This window comes from Colobus angolensis, unplaced genomic scaffold (assembly GCF_000951035.1).
Source record: "Colobus angolensis palliatus isolate OR3802 unplaced genomic scaffold, Cang.pa_1.0 Scaffold179, whole genome shotgun sequence".
NCBI lineage: Eukaryota > Metazoa > Chordata > Mammalia > Primates > Cercopithecidae > Colobus > Colobus angolensis.
This window is the reverse complement of record NW_012114921.1, coordinates 2711918-2721775: the sequence shown is the minus strand read 5'-3', so window position 1 is coordinate 2721775 and position 9858 is coordinate 2711918.

The following is a 9858-nucleotide window of genomic DNA, read 5'->3' as shown; positions in this document are numbered from 1 at the left end:
CTATTTCCTGACTTTTTAATGATTGCCATTCTAACTGGTGTGAGATGGTATCTCATTGTGGTTTTGATTTGCATTTCTCTGATGGCCAGTCTGGAGGCACATGATTACCTTTATGAGCACACGGAGATGAAAAGATAGAACTATAGTCTGGAGTTCCAGTCACCCATGCTGTCCAGCTGACCAAGGACAGAGGGCTAATTCCTTACACCACCTTTGAAACATTGGTGACACAGCAGTTAAAACTATTTCTTCATCAGACCAAGGGCCAGGCAAGAAATGAAGTCTGGGATTGCAGGCTGGGGGGAACTTTCACTAATTGTATGACTTTTCTAATCTTTTTTTTTTTTTTTTCTGTAGAGGCAAGTGTAGAAATAATTTTCTCATTCAGAACTACAAGGCATATCCTTCTGCTGAGCAATCAAAACTCAGGCTCATTTCCATTTCAAACTGTTTCTTTATTCCTTGAATTTGCCCCGTCTGATTTTCTAAGAGTCTTGTATTTCTTATTATTCAAATAACTTGGCAGCAGATACAAGTAGAATTCTGCGATAGTTGTTAGTAAGGGACTAGAATTGAAAAGAGAGTCTGTGGAAATAGAGGGGATAAAGAAGCATCAACAAATGGGCTCATGAGTAAAAGATTTCAGAGAAGATGGAGTTAAGAGACTAGATGAAGATGTTTAAGAAATAAATAAAGAAGAATAGAGAGTAACAGAGAGTGAAGAAAGGAGAGAGGAAGAGGGAGAGAGGACAGGAGAGGGAAGAAAGAAAAGAAATGAAAAAGTTAAGAAAAGAGGGCAAAGACTGTTTCTCCACAACTGTAGGAATGTTGATAGTCCAGCTCTAGAGGATGATACAGATTTAGGTTCACACTCCAGCTTTTCATTTGCTGCTTCTGTTACCCTGGAAAAATTACTCAATCTCTCTAAACCTTAGTTTCCACCCGAAGATTGGACATAGCTATAATATTTTACTATATTTTTGTTGATACTAAAAGCAATGGCAGCCAGTCACCGTGGCTCACTCCTGTAATCCCAGCAATTTGGAAGGTTGAGATGGGACGGGTGCATCACTTGAGGCCAGGATTTCGAGACTAGCCTGGCCAACATGGTGAAACTGCGTCTCTACTAAACATACAAAACTCTTTGGACTACAAAACCCAGCTACTTGGGAGGCTGAGGCAGGAAAATCACTTGAAGCTGGGAGGCAGAGGGTGCAGTGAGCAGAGATTGTGCCACTGCACTATAGCCTGAGTGACTGAGCAAGAATCTGTCTCTAAATAAATACATAAATAAAAGTAATGGCATGTGTACAAGGCTTAATCCAGTACATTTAAGACATCTCAGTTCCTTTCACTTTATTTCCTCATTTAAAAAATTGACAAGAACTTAACTTATAGCAATTACTCAAAAAATGTTGTATAAATAATGAAATAAGTAAATGAATAAACAAGATGAATGTATATATGTGGAATCCAAAAGTGTATTTTCGTTGACTATTCGGCTCATTTAAAGGAGTGAGAAGAGGATGGAAAACCCCAACGTCCAGACGCCTTTCTTTTTCAGGCCTATGGCCTAATACATCTCAGCTATAATTGACTTTAGCCTGATGTACCAGCTGTCTTCTCTCATCTTCCCTTGGGGCTATAGCTGTTATCGAGTGATTGGAGTTTGATTGAGTTCATTTATTTCAAGTCATGGATAAGAAATCCAGGGTTTTGAGAGGTGATGGAAGGCCTTTATGGTAAGTTGTACTGGGTTCCAAAAACACTCCCCTTCAAGTGTGAGGCATCTCCTCTTATACCAGTGTTTGAAGCCAAATAGTGTCTTTTTCTAAAAGTGTTGGTATCTATAGAATACTATTTAGAAGAAACCATATAAGTTATCTAGAATTCCAGGCAAGTATTTAATCTTGACATCCTGTAAGAACCACCTGAGTAACTTTCTTGAAGATACTTATATTTAAGTCCTCTTACCTCCAATAATTGAATTAAAATTTCTGAGGGTGTGGCTTAAGCATAAGTATTTTAATAGATTACTAAGTGATTTTTGAAACTTTTTACATAAACCTTTTTAACCACACACAAAAGTGGATTGAATAGTAGAATATCTCTTCACTTAGCTTCAACAGTTGTTGACATTTTACCAGTCTTGTTCATCTGTCATTACAACACTTAAAAAAAATGCTAGAGTATTTTAAACCAAATCTAAGTAATGATATAAGTGAACACATGAGTATTTCAGTATGTGTCACTTACTGAAAATGAATTCTTTTTTTTTTTTTTGCTTCTTAAGTCTGTTTTTTCTCTTTAGCTTTTATGTTCAGGGGGTGCTTGTGCAAGGTTGTTGCATGAGTAAATTGCACTTCATGAGGGTTTGGTATACAGATAATTTTGGTACCCAGTTAATGAGCATAATATCCAAGAGTTAGTTTTTCAATCCTTACCCTCCTCCCACCCTCCACCCTTAAGGGGGCCCTGGTGTTTGTTTTTCCTTTCTTTATATCCATGTGTACTCAATGCTTAGATCACACTTATACATGAGAACATGCAGTACTTGGTTTTCTGTTTCTCCTTAATTCGCTTAGGAAAATGACCTTCAGTTTCATCCATGTTGTTGTAAAGGACATAATCTCATTCTTTTTTATGGCTGCGTAGTATTTCATGGCATATATGTACCACAATTTTAAAGGTGTAGTAATCATGCCATGGACAATTTTACAAAATTAACAATAGTAATGAGGTGATTCTCACATGCAGCCAAGTTTGAGATACACAGCTTGAGCCTAGCCTTCCCATTTTATTGATGAAGAGACTGAGACCCTGAGAATCAGTCAAGTGATATGATGTAGGTGATACATCTAGAATTAGCATTTAGGTTTCCCAACTCAGACTTCATTGTTGAAAAAATAGCAGCAATGCAAGGAGGAAAAAAGTGCTCAAATGATTTTAAAGTTAGAACAAAGGCATCAAGAATATCCTAACAAGGAGCATGACAAAGAAAATGGCAAGGATGGGAATATCATAAAATATGTATCAGGGCAGGGTCATAAGGTGTAAATGAGACTTCCATTTGAATCCCATCCTAATCTCTATCTCAAATCATATAATCTCACCATGTTTTCTTTTCTTTTTTTTTTTTTTTTTCTTTGAGACGGAGTCTCGCTCTGTTCAGCTCACTGCAAGCTCCGCCTCCCAGGTTCACGCCATTCTCCTGCCTCAGCCTCCCGAGTAGCTGGGACTACAGGCGCCCGCCACCTGGCCTGGCTAGTTTTTTGTATTTTTTAGTAGAGACGGGGTTTCACCGTGTTAGCCAGGATGGTCTTGATCTCCTGACCACGTGATCCACCCGTGTCAGCCTCCCAAAGTGCTGGGATTACTTGAGCCACTGCGCCCGGCCACCATGTTTTCTTAACTATCCTGATCATCAGTTTCCTTATCTGTGTAGTGGAGATAATAATATTTGGCTTCATTTCGCAGCTTTGAAGATAACACGTGATTAGTGGACTATGATATGCACTTAATAACATTTAGGATGTGTGCTGTGGCTCCAAGCAGGGCAAGGTACCTGGATGAAAATCTAGGCCTCTGTTGAATACTTCCAGTCTCTTTTTTACCACTGCCCAATAAGTTGTTTGTTGCTCCCAGAACAAAATAAAAATTAGATAGCAGGATATTTGCCAAAAGTGCTTTTCTAAAATGCATCTTTGATCTACAAATAAACTACAAAGAACTGTGAAGATACCTTGGAGAAGATGGAGCATTGAGGGATTTTTTTTTGTCATGGAGTCAGTAAGTGAGGCAAAATAGATTCCAAAAATGAAAGAAGATTCCAGAATTTCTAGTTGAAATAACCAAACACAAATATTGCTAATAGCTATGTATTAGCACACATATTAAAATGTTAGTTGGATTTGGCCACTGAATGCAACCATTTGTTTACTGAAGATCAATCTTTAGTCTTAGCTTTATTACCAGTCTTGGTGTAGTAATTGTATTAGGAAAATTATATAACCTCGAAAATTATATAACCTCTCCAAATTTCAGTTTTCTCATGTAATTAGAACAGTGATAACTATCACACAACTATTTCTAAGATTTTTTAAAGACCATGCATATTAAGTACTTAGCACAGTACCTTCTCTTTTATAAGCATCTAGTAATCAGTAATTAGCACTAGTATTTAGAAAGCCTTTATGGACACCGTGACTTATAATTTGAGTACCTGACATAACTCAAAGTCTGATGGAAAGATCACAGCACTGGGAGCTCATAGTCTTGTCTCTGCCACTAGCTTGCCTATGTTGGTAGTGGCACCATTTACTTCTAACACAGTTTCAGCATCTCTCAGGATAGAAAGATTGTTTCTGCTTTGCAGACCTCACTGGACAAGAGAGAGAACAGTTGTAAAATACGATTCAAATATAAGATATAATCAACAACAGAGCATATGCAAGTAAATGATTTGGAGTTGTAGAATTAGAAGAAAATTTCAAAATCAGTTTCACAGATCTTTTCTCTTGTCCAAGAGGGCCCATCCCTCTTGTTTTTTCATAGTTTAAGGCTCATAAGGATAGGTGCTGCTTCTGCTAGATGCCCTCCTGGCTATTGTTCTCTTTTCACTATATCCAGCCCCTGCCAGGTTCTATTACGGGTTTCTTCTTTATCAGGATCATTCCATAATGGTCTGTGCAAATTACGTGTAATATGTTAGTGACATGGCATAATTGATTTATGTGTACATCTGTCTTGTCTAACAGGTACAAGCCCTTAGAGGGTAAGAATTGTCATATGAAGATATGATGTCGTGTAGCATTTAACAACTCGAGCTCTGCAGCCAGATTGTTTAGGTTCAAATCCTAGCTCCACCATCTTATATTCTCTAGGCCTTAGTTTCCTCACCTGAAAATAGGGGTAATAAGAGTCCTACTCCATAGGGGTATTGTGAGAATTTGATAGTTTAATATGAATATAAAGCACGTGAAACACTGGCTGATGTAGTAGACTGCTTTACAAAGATTAGCTTTTTATTTTTAATTGTGTTATTATTAATATTCTTTTTGACAAATCATAATTATACATGTTTATGGGATATAATGTGAGGTTTTGATACATGTATACAAGGCAGAATAAATTAATTAACATATTTATCACCTTGTTTATCTGTCATTTTTATGGTGAGACAATTGAAATTTACTTAGTTATTCCAAAATATATAATACTTTATTATTGATTGTGCCAGTTCTGTTGTGCAATAAATCTCAAAGTTTATTCCTCTTGTCTATTTGAAACTTTGCTTCCTTAGATCAAAACTCTTCATTACCTTTCTTCCTAAAGCTGCAGCCTCTCGTAACCACCATTCTACTCCCTACTTCTATGATTCAACTTTATTAGATTTCCCATATAATTGAGATTATGCAGTATTTGTTTTTCTGTACCTGGTTTATTTCAGTTAGCATAATGTCCTCCAGATTCATCTATGTTGTCATAAATTGCAGTATTGTCATCTTTTTTAAGACTAAATAGTATTATGTTGTGTATGTATGCAACATTTTCTCTTTTTATTTTATTTTTTTGAGATGAAGTCTCATTCTGTCGTCTAGGCTGGAGTGCAGTGGCACGATCTTGGCTCACTGCAACCTCCGCCTCCTGGGTTCAAGCAATTCTCCTGCCTCAGCCTCCCAAGTAGCTGGAACTACAGGTGCGCGCCACAATGCCCACCTACTTTTGTAAGCTTTTTAGTAAAGACAGGGTTTCACCACGTTGGCCAGGCTGGTCTTGAACTCCTGACCTCATGATCCACTTGCCTTAGCCTCTCAAAGTGCTGGGATTACAGGCGTGAGCCACTGCGCCTGGCCTACATGCCACATTTTCTTTGTCAATTCATCTGTTGATAGACAGGCAAATTTTATATCTTGGCTATTGTAAGTAATGCTGCAATGAACAGGGGTTGCAGATATCCCTTTGACATATTGATTTAAGTTTCTTTGGATATATAGTCAGCATGGAACCCCAAAAGTATAGCCAACAAAAGCATAAATAGACAAATGAATTAGCATCAAATTAAAAGGCTTCTGCACAGAAAAAAAAAAAAAAAGTAAAAAGACAACTCAGAGAATGGGAGAAAATATTTGTAAATCATACATCTGATAAGGGGTTAATAGCCAAAACATATAAAGAACTCAAACAACTCAATAGCAAGAAAACATATAACCTAATTAAAATATGGGCAAAGGACCTGTACAGACATTTCTCAAATGAAAGTTAGCTTTTAGAATAACATATACTAAATATCCAGGTGTTCACCATACCCCTTAAAGGATCTGACAAATGGAGAAACTTGGCAAATATTAACTCCTTCTCCCAAAAAGTAGAAAGTCTCTTCAGCTCAATCACTAACAATGACAAAAATCTCTAAGCTATCTATGAGCTTAAGACCAGATATCAAAAGAAATCCTCTGTATTACTATGTTTCCTGAGAACCAAGAAAAAATAGCCTTACTTACATGCACTTTCTGAGCACGGTGCTCAGAAAGAAGCAATGATCTTGGAGTTGGGAGGCTTTACGCAAACACCTAGACGCTCTGAGCTTTTAGATTTTCAGCATGAAGTAAAGATAGAAATTCTACCTTCCATGCAGTGCAGTTTTTAGGACTCCAGAAAAATACACATAAATTGCTGGCACTTTTACTACATTGCACTTTCTAAGCAATAACTATTATTGGTAATATTAGTATGATGATGATGATGATTGGATACTATAAATGGAATATAGAAAGTACAGTAGAAAGTCACTCTCTCTTTGGACATTTTTCCATGAAATTGAAGATGTTGAACATGCTGTTTTGAATGAACTGGCAAACCCTTGCAAAGCATGAAACTGAGTACTGTGAAATAATGTATCAGCCACATGAAGGCCAGAGCACAGTACCAGTATGATTAAAGGGAAAACAAAGGAGAGAGGCCCTGCACACACTCAATTTAAATGGGCTTGATTTTCAGACACAGCATCAAATTTTGGTTTTTTTTTTTCCACAGAACAAGGATGAAGTCTGTGGTATTAGATTTTGATTATTTCCCAAGGCTGTCACAGGACTCAAACTAAAAAAATAAAAATAAAAAATAAATAAAATAAAAAAAAACCTTCTATTTTATCTTTAAAACATAAACATTAAACAAATTCTAAGAAACGTAACCTTTTCTTCTAGTTAATATGATCATATTAAGACACCAAACTTCTAAAGATTAAAAGAAAAAAAGTTAAATATACAGGGTTAAGAGGAGGTGAAAGTGAATTAGTGCTAAATCAGATAGGCATTATCTCTGAAAAGTTGGTGCAGTTATTACAGACAATGTTTCAATAACACTGATGAACAAGATGGACTTTATTTAAAACAAAATATAATCTTATTTTAAGAAGAGGCAATAATAGATTATAGGACAGAATCAAACACCAATTTCTGTCAGATTCTTCATGACTTTTATTTGTCAGGCTTGTTAAATTAGCATTACTTTACATTCCTCATTCAGCAAGTCTTTTGAAAGTGAAACTTTCATTACATTTCCCAGAGAGCAGAATGAAATATAATATCTGAATGTTTAAACTTACATAGATAGGTCAGTTTCACTAACTTTGAACTCTCCTTGCTCTAATAAACCCTGCCTACCTTTTTGTAGGAATGGCCAGACCAAAATATACAAAGTTCCCAGAGATACTTTATAAATTCCCAGAATATGAAGTAACCCTGGATTATCCTAGGAGAGCCAATCACCATGATTTTGAGGGTTTGCTCATTCATAAATACAAATGAGCAGGATTGATTCAATTAATAAATTAATTAATATGAATAATATTACTAGGAGAAATAATTCACACAAAGGAAATTTGACATTTGCTAAAAATGCATAGGTAAAGTTTAGACTTAGCAACATTGACACAGGAAAACTACATGGTAGCAATAATGTCCACAGAGAAAACTCCCAATAATGGATGACAGCAATGATAAGATAAGGGTGAGAAAACAGAAGAAATCAATGTATTCATTCCATTGGAAATAATGTAAGGAATGCTCAGATATATTATATATATTATGCTGAGGTATGGTGATTGGGTTGACTCCACATAATAGGAAGGCAGATAAATCCCCCACATACTCAAAAAGAATCATCACACCCACACCCTCCAACATTAAGTAAATAAATGAGTATCTACACACAAAGAGGTCATCCTATAGTTTGTAATATCTGTATCAGATGTCTCAAAGTAGCAGATTTTGTGCAAAATCTGATTTTAAGTATTGTGTGGTCAGCACAGTGTTTACCAAAAAATTAAAATCCAAAACCATAAGTCATCACTTTAAAAATTATGTTTTCGTGAAAAAGTCTGAGTTTGTAACCTTTTTTGAAACACCTGTTCTGGAACTTCTGAGCTCCTATTTCTACAGGTGACAACTGGATGGTGTAGAGCACTGTCTGAGCCCTTTAGGTAGAGCATGGACCTGGTAGAAATCACTCAATTATGCAACATACATGGCCTCTGTAAGTATTTGTGTTTAAAACCCCTCCTGAAAGCCCTTGAGATGCAAGAACGCCAAGAGGCATCCTGGGATACTCTAAGAAACCTCTTCCTTTTCCAAGAAATTGGCTGGGTGAACATAGGCAAGACATGCACATTTTCAGATCTCCAGCTTCCTGGGCTGCAGCAACTTAATTCATGGTATTGTGAAGAGGATTAAAAAAAATAATGTATGAAAATATCAAGCACCATGTTTGGCTCATAATAGATGCTTGGGAAAAAGATAGCCATGATAATGACCATTAACTGAAGAACTGTATTTAGTCATAGTTCTCTGATGTTTAAAAGGAAAAAGAAAGAGAAACAAAATGCATCTTACTTGTGGATTGTGGAATGATGTTGCTGTGCTGTTACACATCTGTAAGGCTAATGTTAGAGATTGCTATGAAATATTACCACCTTGTCAGTCAAGGCTCTGTTCTCAGGCATGGTGGATGGAAAGTATCACTGTCTGGGGCACTTGACTATGGGGGAGGAAGCAGAAGGAAACTTCACTTGTCTCTTCTTGTGCCCATTTAAACTATCAATGTCCCCAGAGAGATTTCTCATTATGAAAGCTGAGGTAGCTCAGTGGTTATTATATACCACATCACATTTCATATCCCCTTTTTAGTTGGTAAGGCATACATTTTCTCACTCACATACAGTATGTGAGAATTTAACCTACTAAAAAGAAACTTTTGGTTCTCAGTAATTCCCCAATAATGATAACATGGTAAATATAGTCCTTGCAATCACCATTATTTATAAGTTGGAACTTCATGACAAAATTTATTCTGAGAAAGAATCAAAACTATAAAAGATAGGTAGAATTCATAAAACAAAGCTGTAGGTAAAATTTAAGAGTTGTTATATGTAAACTATTGTGATGGCATAACTTTAGAGTTCTGATTTATAACATAAATCATTTATATCTCAAGTGTAAAATAAGGTTGGGAAAATCAAATCCCTTTATTTCAGATTTATTGCATGATTTGTAAACCTGTCCTTCTGTTTATATTTTTTTTTCCTGTGCTGTGTACATAAATTTTGAATGTTTCAGGATTTTCATGTATGTTTTATAATTAATCACATAGTTTCAAAAACTGTTACTAACTGTGATCCCTATAGAATGCATACAAATCCTAGCCTAGTTCTTCCATTTAACAGGAAAAGATTTATATGTGGTAAGTATATTCTCTAGTCTGGGTTGATTCAAGTATAACTTTATAAATAAGAAAAACAATAACATTTCTTTAACCTGCATTCAGCTTCTGAGTCTGAATCCTACCTGCGAGTACAGCATG